Here is an 8,577-nt window from a genome sequence, read left to right on the forward strand (position 1 = left end):
CCCTAAAGGGAAAAACTCTCCAAAAAAAAAAAAAAAAAGAAAAGAAAAAAAAAAAAGCGTGTGTTGGAAAGCGACAGGTGAGAAGTGTTTCAAGCTGTAGGAACCACATGTGCAAAGGCCCCGTGGCAGAGGGGGCATGACGAATTTGGTGGACTGAAAGAAGCAAGTGTAGCTGAACACAGAGTGCAGGATGGGAGCGGGAGGTGAGGGTGGCGTGGCGTGGACCAGGTGGGTGCTGCAGGGCTCAGGACTTGAAAGGCTCACGAAGGCAGTGGCAAGACACGGGCCTCTGTGCTGAGAACACTAGGACACTGTGGGAAGCTCTAAGCAGAAAGGCGACACGAACCACTCCTGTTTTGGAAAGTTTGCCCTCACTGCGTGGAGAGCAGGTAGGAGTGGACAGGCAGGTTGTGAGGGCCATTAGGAACCCTTGCAATGATCCGTGCAGGAGCTGATGGTGGAGGGACGGACGGTGGTGAGGGCAGAGAGCGGTGGCCTGGCTCGGATGGCATTTAGGAAGCGAAACCATCGGGACTCATTGACATTTAGAATGTGGGGGATGGAGGAGGAGGCGGCGGCCAGCTTATGACTCGTAGTCCTGGGCAGTGCCACTCACTGAGCCGGGGAGAGTAGGAGGCCAAGCTGATGGTGGTGGGTGGGGGTGGGCACAGGGTTGGCTTTGGATGTGCGGAAGTGAGGGTCTTTAAAGCACTCAGGAGGTGATGTCAGTTATTCCGGTGAAGGACTCATAGGAGAGACCTTGGGGGCAGAAATGAAGACCTGGGTGACAGAGGTGAGGGTCCGAGGGTGAAAGAAGAGAGGGAGAAGAGGATCGGGGCTGAGCCTCGGAGATATCCCTCCTGCTCCACACCTCACAGTTCTGAACTTCTACCCAGTCCACCCCTCGTTCTTTTTTTCCTTAAGAGAGATTTTTGCTATAGGGTGTTGTACTCACAACAGAGAGACAGAAAGTGAGAAATCACCCCCAAGGGGAGATGGCCACACTGCAATCCCTTCCCCTCTGTTCTCCTCTTGGGATCTTGGGCACACACACACATGTGCCAGGTATAAGTTTTAAGTTGCTGGGTCCGGGACTTGAACTGCAGTTGACTACGTGGGAGTCCAGCAACATAACCGTTATGCCATCTGCTGGTCCCCAGCCCTTCCTTAGGCAGCAGCAGGAGCCCATAAACACTTGCCTGATGACGATACCCATCCCAAAGTCCTCCAGCTGTGCTAGAGACGGGGCTGGCTCTTCACTGTGTACCTGCTCTCCTCCGCAGTGACACTAGTAACGCCCACCAATCACGGAGCCCCTCCTCCACGCCAGGCACTCAGATTGGCCTTCTAAGGCTCACCGTTCAGATAAGGCAATCAAATCTTGGATGACTGGAGTGACCGTGACCCAAAGAGGTTCTGGTTACCTATGGTTGCAGAGCAAACCAGTCCAAACTTAATGCCCTCGAAAGCATATCAAAATTTAACTGCCGTTGCGACAGCATTAATAGGTCAGACCTTTGAGAGGTGCTTACGCCACGAAGGCTCCACCCTCGTGGCTGGGATTAATGCAGTTGTAAAACAGCATCTTTTGCCTCTTGGCTCCCCTTTTTCTGCCATGTGAGGAACTGTGTCCCTCCACTCCGGAGGGTGCAGTGTTTAAGGTGCCATCTTGGAAACAGAGTGGGCCCTCACCGACTTGGACGTCACAGCCTCCAGAACTATGAGACATACATTTCTGCTTTTTCCTTTTTTAAAGGAGATTGTTGCCTTAGGGCCTGTGCCCTCATAGGAGAGAGAGACACATGCACAGAAACAGTGAGAGGGAAAGTGGGACATCAACCCCAGGGGTGATGGCAATGCCACAATCTCGTCTCCATTCTCCTAGTATTTTGGGCACGCATGCACACGCCTCTGGCATGATTTTCAAGCCACTGGGTCCAGGACTCAAACCGTGGTCAGCCATGTGGGAGTCCAGTGGCACAACTGCTATGCCATTTGCTGGCCCCAGTTTCTGCTCTGTATAAATTACCCAGTCTGTGATACTCTGTTATTTACAGAAGCACGAAACACACTAAGATAGTCTGGAAAGGACAAGCATTTCTTTTACTCATGAACCTACAGTTCGGGCAGAGCCTGCTGGGGGTGTCTGCCTCTGCTTCGTCACTGCATGGGGCTGGAGGGGCTTGGGACTCCCTTCTGAGGTGACTTATCACATGGTTGGTAAGCTGAGTTTGGTCTCTGGCAGACTCCATCAATGAACACACCTTTCTGTAAACAGGGCCCTTTCTCGGGGAAAGGTTTCGACCATCACAGCCTCTGTTCACCTTCCTCTCTCATTTGTCCCTCTGGGAGGTCACCCCGGGGGACCCCTGCTCTGCCCTCCATAGTCCTTCTGGCCCGAGTGGCTTGCCCATGTCTGGCCTGGCATTCCCTCCAGGCTCCTTGTTACTGGCCTGTCCTCCTTCCCGCCAGCCAAGGGGGACGTCGCACTCTCACTGTGACATTATCCCTGTGGATATTTACCTGGACAGTGCTTATTTATTTACCGTTGGACCCTTCCTTCTTCTAGATGAGATTTAAAGAGACAAAAAGAGTGCATAAGATACGAGGCCAGTGTAAAAGAGGAGCTTAGTGAAGGCAGGAAGGATGCAGAATGAGGCAGAAACAAGACTGAAAACGCATGTCCTAGCAGTTCGTACGCCAGCTTGGGTTAGGTTTTATGTTTTCAATATTCAGAGTGAAATGGGCCACACGGTCAAATACCTGGGTGACGGTGTTCAGAGGATGAGAAGGGAGTTTTAACTGAGCCTGGAGAGAAAACATCAAACACGCCTAGGATGGGAAAGACTGAATGGTGCCGTATGTATCATTATAACCCAGCGGTTCTCAGGGGGCGATTTTGCCCCAAGGGAAGGTGGCCAATACCTGGGGACATTTTGGTGACCATAGTGGGGGTCTAAAGAGCAGAGGCTGAGGATGCTGGTAGGTATCCCACAGTGCACTGGGAAGCCATCAACAGAGAGGGATCTGACCCCACATATCCATAGCACCCTGTCGAGAAATCCTGTTCCAACGCTGTCCCTAGTCAGTGGCTCGGCATAGCCTTTAAAAACAAGTTCCTTTGTGTTCAGAAAAGTCCCAACACACTTGGACTTAATACTGAGTCCCCTCTCTGGGGAATGGGGCTTTAGCTTCCTGGAATCTTAGAGTGGAAAAGCGGATGATTGAGGCCACTGCCTCATCGATTACTACATGTACGCGGCCCCTGGCACGTGTCCAGCGTGTGGCTGGAGTCCACGGGGAATGCGGGAGCAGCCTGGGCCTTATGCCCTGCCTTTAATGAGCTCATATCCAAACAGCAGAACCCTCCCCGCCAGGGCAGCCTGGACCATTCTCTGTCTCTTCCTCAGATACTTGCCATATCAGGAACAGCCCACTTGGAGAGGCCCACGTGGGAAGAAACTGAAGCCTCCGGCCAGCAGCCAGGTGAGAGTACCTTCTTGAAAACAGATCCTCCCGCCCCAATCGGCCCTTCAGGAGAGACTGTAGCCCTAGCCACCATAGTGACTGGAGCATCAAGAGACACCTCAAAAGCCAGAGCCATCCAGCTAAGCCCCTCCTAGATTCCTGAGCCTTAGAAACTGTGTGAGATCATAAATGTTGGCTGTTTAAAGCTGCCGATTGTTGGGGTCATTTGTTACGCAGCAGTAGATAACCAATACAAATTCCTGTTACACCTCTAAGTGGATGTATCAAGTAGGCAGTTGTTTCTAGAAGTCTGGAATTCAGAGAAGCAGTTCTGGCTGGAATGTATATTTGGGAGTGATTGACATATACAAGATGCTAAAAACCACCTGAGACAAGGATTACCTTTTGTAATATATTTAAAAATTTTTTTCTATGGGGCATGTGTGCTTGTCAGAGACAGACAGAAAGAGAGAGAAAGGGAAAGTGAGAAAGCTCTCCCCAGGGAGGACGGCTGCATTGCAATCCCTTCTCCTCCATTTTTCCTCTTGGGATTTTGGGCACACATGCACCTGTGCCCAGTGTGATTTTCAAGCTGTCAGGTCTGGGACTCAAACTATGTGGTCTACGGGCTATATGGGACCCAGCAGCCTAACCACGACCCCACTGGCTGGCCAGCATTACTCCGTCTGCGGGAGCTTTTCTGCCTTCCCAGCCCCCTCCTCCATGCGCCGTCAGACCCTGGCCTCCGCTGTACACGGCGCTGTGAAGATTTTGCTTTGTGCCGCCGTCCATTAGGTTCTGAGATAACTCACTTAGCTCTGGATCTACTGAACCTGGCACAGCTCGGACATCCTTAATAAATGCTCTGGAAGACACAAATGCAGGCTGGACCTCGGAGGGTGAAGCAGGTACTAAGTGCTCCATCCAGCCGCATCTGCTCAGCTTGGCCAGCTTCTGCCTCCCACGTGGTCTCTCAGAGCCGGTGGGCCCCACTCCCTTCCTTGGGAGCCCTCTTTCCTCCTGTGTAGCCAGAAAAGCCTGGGGCGAATCCACACAAGCAGCCCCACCTACGATATTCCCAGGCTGACCTTAAACACCTTGGCCTGCCCCCTTGCGGCAGGGTTGGGGTGGGGGATCGCTCTGAGTCCTTGTTTTGCACCGTTTCTTGGCATTTTCCTGAGGGATCGAGCTCGTCTTGCCCACTGTGCTGGTAGGCTGCCTTCCCATTGCCCTGATCACATCCCTGGCCCCCGTCAGGTCCCCTCTCCCCCTCTCAAATACACAACCTGTGCTCAAATCCTCTCAGGGCCTGCTTCTCGGCAGCAAGACCATACAACCATGACTACGGAGAAACGGAATTTGGAGCGATGGAGAAGCCAAGTGCTCCCCAGCCCAGAAAGACGCCCGGCAGAGCTTGGCATTACACAGAGGCAAGGTAGGGTGGGGGTGGTTAATCCCCGAAGCCTGACCTTGTCCAACCAGCAGAGAGGAAAACGGGCCTCCCAGAGCCAGACCCAATTTTGGAGCGTGGTCCGTGAGCCCTGGCCTTGGCCGTAGCTTCGACATTTCCTGCAGCTGCTGCCGCGGGGAGGTGCAGAAAGCTTTCTGCACACAAGGACGCTTCTCCCAGGCGGAATGCCACTTCGCTAACACGTAGGCGGATGTGACCGCACGGTCACCTAAAGCTGAGAGTGTCAGCTCCCTTCACGGACACTCTCCTTAGGGATTGCGGGGTGTGAAGTGGGGGAAGACCACATCGTCTCCTGAAGCACCCAGAATTCCCACCAGCCTCATCCTCCTCTGAAGCCTCTTCATTTCTGGCTTTTACTTCCCCTGCTATGATCCTCGTCCCTTTCTTCACCTCCTGGTGTCCTGGAGGCCACAGCTCTGCCTGGCCAGGGGGACCCAGAGCCTGGTGAAGACTGGCCTGCTTGGCACCTCTGTCCGTCCCTGTCCTCGCTCACCAGGGAAGGCAACTCTCAGAGCAGCACTATATTCACTGCAAAAGAGCCTGAGCCAGGGACTCCCACTCGAAGCCAGATCCATTCATGTCTGGCATTACTCGGGCACCCTCTGCATGCCAGGCAGGGGGAGTCCACAGGGGCTGTAGACACCTACCCGTGGGCCTCAGCCTTAAAGAGTATGAGCAGTTCACAGTCAACGGTGGAAGTCGGACAGAGCAGAAAGAACTGGAACAGGGCGGGCTCATCGGCCGCGCAGGTGGAAGCAGAGAAACGGGCACAGGGCTTCCTGGGTGCTGGGTGCTTCCACGCATGTGCCTCTGTGCAGGCCTCCTAGCAATGTGGAGAACGTCTCACCCCCTGGGGGTCACGCACGCCTGTCCCTACCTGCCCGGTGCTGCAGGACAGGCCTCTGCCGACCGCACAGACTAGGACCGCAGACTAGGTTGGCTCTGCTCATGCTGCGGCTGGGTGATGCTGAGGGCAGGAGCCGGGACGGTGGACCGTGAAGGTGAGGCATTCCGCCCACCCCAGGGCACAGCCACAGGGGGGTCGCAGCTCTGCTCCTGTTCTGAGGCCTTCTCCTTCAATCGGGGACACTATGGCTTTCTCTAGGCCACTCGGACCTGCCGAACAAGGCGTGGTTTCCCTCAGCCTAGTCCACATCTTGGCAAAGGCCTCTTTCTGGCCAGCTTCACAGGCGTGGGAGCTCTGAGCATGTGCCCCTCGGTTTAAGGCTCTGCTGTCATCTTGAAACCCCAAATACCTTCTGAACAAGGGTTGCGTTTTCATTTGGCACAGGGCTTGCAAGTTTTGGGGGCTGCTCCTGGCTCCTCCATTCGGCTTTCCTCATCACCCTGTTGGGGACGGCCACCTGCTTCCTGCAGGTTCTCTTATTTATTTATTTATTGAGAGGTTTTTGCTATATGGCATGTGCATTTTCTGGAGTGCGAGAGTGTGAGGAAGTGAGAAATCACCCCTGAAGGGGGGTGGCCACACCCACAATCCCTTCCCCTCCATTCTTCTCCTGGGATTCTGGACATGCACACGCACGTGCCCTGCATAAGTTTGAAGCCTCTGGGTCTGGGACTCGAACTGCAATCGACCATGTGTGAATCCAGCGACATAACCATTACACCAACTGCTGGACCCCGCAGGTCCTCTTTACATCAAGCAACAGGACTTTGAAGGAAGCTCAGTCACTTCCCTGGGCCATTGAGGTGGTAATCGTAGAGCTGGGATCTGAACCCAGGACTTCTACCTCCAAAGCCCACATTCCTTCTGGCGTGAGTTGCCTGGATGATACACCTGCTGGGAAATCTGCGGCTTTTGCACAGACACCAGTGACTTCCCCCTTGATGGGGACATCACCAGGCTTTCGGGGCCTCTCTTTCTTTCCTCTCGATTTTGATTTTTTTTTCTGACTGTCGTGGCCCAGGCTGATTTAAAGCCTCCTGCTCACTGACTGGCTGAGGCAGTAGGCCGGACCTCCCGGCATGGATGGAGAGGCCTGGCCTTGCCCGGTCTCCTGACGCGGGCTCCTTCCCAGCTCAGGCCTGCCCCTGGCTGCTCTCAGCAGAGACCCTCACTCCCAGGCTGCAGTGCTGAAACGCTGGCCCTGACATGACAGATGAGGGAAGGAAATTTGGGAGGTGCGTAATGCTCTTACCGCTGCCTCTAATTTTATTTCGAAGGGAAGGAGGAGGAGAGGGGCGCCAGCAGACAGGAGACAGCCTCCCTGACGGAGACGAGCTTCGAATCAAGATAAATGGAAGCTCCTTTTGGGTACTTGTTCCGCCGCAAACTCTGGTTTTCTGGCACCTGCTCAGGTCCCTCTGGGGGCTCTGGGGGGAGTAGCAGAAGGAGGCCCCTCGGTGCAGCTGCTGGTCGGTGTCCTGCTGTAAGGAGGGTTTCTGTGCCTTTCTGCCTTTGGGCATGACCTTTGGAGGCCGTTGGGCCGTGGTAAGTACACGAGAGGGGCTTGGACTCCTGGCTCTGACAAATCTGGGTTCTTTTGCTCGTCTATTCCCGACAGCCCTGCAAGTTCAATACTGAGTCTGTCCGAGCTCCTGCTTTCTCGGAGTTTGAACACTGTTTCTGCCACTTCCTAGCTGGGTGACCTTGAGCCGGCTCCCTAACCTCTCAGAGCGTCATTGTCCTCCTTAGAGACCCAGGGAAGCCGCACGGATTCTCAGCATGGATGTGAGCGTCAATGTCTATGCATGTCAAGTGCTTCTCCTGGGTCTAGCATGCGGTGAAGACTCCAGATGCTCTAACCCTTGGGCAAGGGACCTTAGGTGCTATGTGCCTTAGAGACGGCAGTGTTGGGGGCCAGCAGGTGGCATGGTGGTTAAAGTGCTGGACTCCTGGTTCGAGCCCTGGACCAGGCAGCTTGCTTTCTCACTTTCCCTCTTTCTCTCACTCTGTCTCTCTCTGATCAAATTAAAATAAATAAATAAAGTTAAATAAAATAATTCTTGAGAGGGAGAGAGGGAGAGGGCAGTGTTGGAGGGGCATGGTGCCCCTCTGTTCAACCCTGTGCTCGATTTATAAATGCCAGGCACTGAGAGCAGTGAAGGTGGGAGGCCTGAAGTGCCCCGGCCCGAGGAAACAATTCAAAGAAAAGCCCCCTCGAGTCTCTGTAGCTTCATCATCCAGCTGCAGGTTCACAGCTCCAGGGGGGACCCGGCTCTCCTTCCTCCCTCGTTATTTAAAGTCGGAGGGGTGTGTAAATCAACCAAAATAATTCACGAGAATCGTTAGCGACTCTAAGGCAGCATCTTTTACCGGCAGCATTAAATTAAAAACAGTGCAAAACTGTGGCTTTTTAAAACACATCAGCTATGTTTCCTCCCTCCTGCCTGCTGTAATCGAAGGCTGCTGCGATCTAATGAAATGAAATTAGCATCTCCAATCCCCCTCTGGCTACTGGTTAGATGAAAACGTCTCTCCCCGATGGGGAGCTGAAGGGAGATGTCAGATTGTAAAGGGTCCCTTTCCTCCCACCCCCTTGTCCAGTGCACTACCTGCTGGCCTGTCCAGGGCCACCTGAATGGCTGGGGGTGCAGAGGCCATGCTGCATGGGGTCCGGAGAGCCCAGTGGGTTCTTTGCCTGCGTCCCCTCTCTGCCTCTGCAGAGACTCAGCCG

This window comes from Tupaia chinensis, unplaced genomic scaffold (assembly GCF_000334495.1).
Source record: "Tupaia chinensis unplaced genomic scaffold, TupChi_1.0 Scaffold000159_1, whole genome shotgun sequence".
Classification (NCBI taxonomy): domain Eukaryota; kingdom Metazoa; phylum Chordata; class Mammalia; order Scandentia; family Tupaiidae; genus Tupaia; species Tupaia belangeri.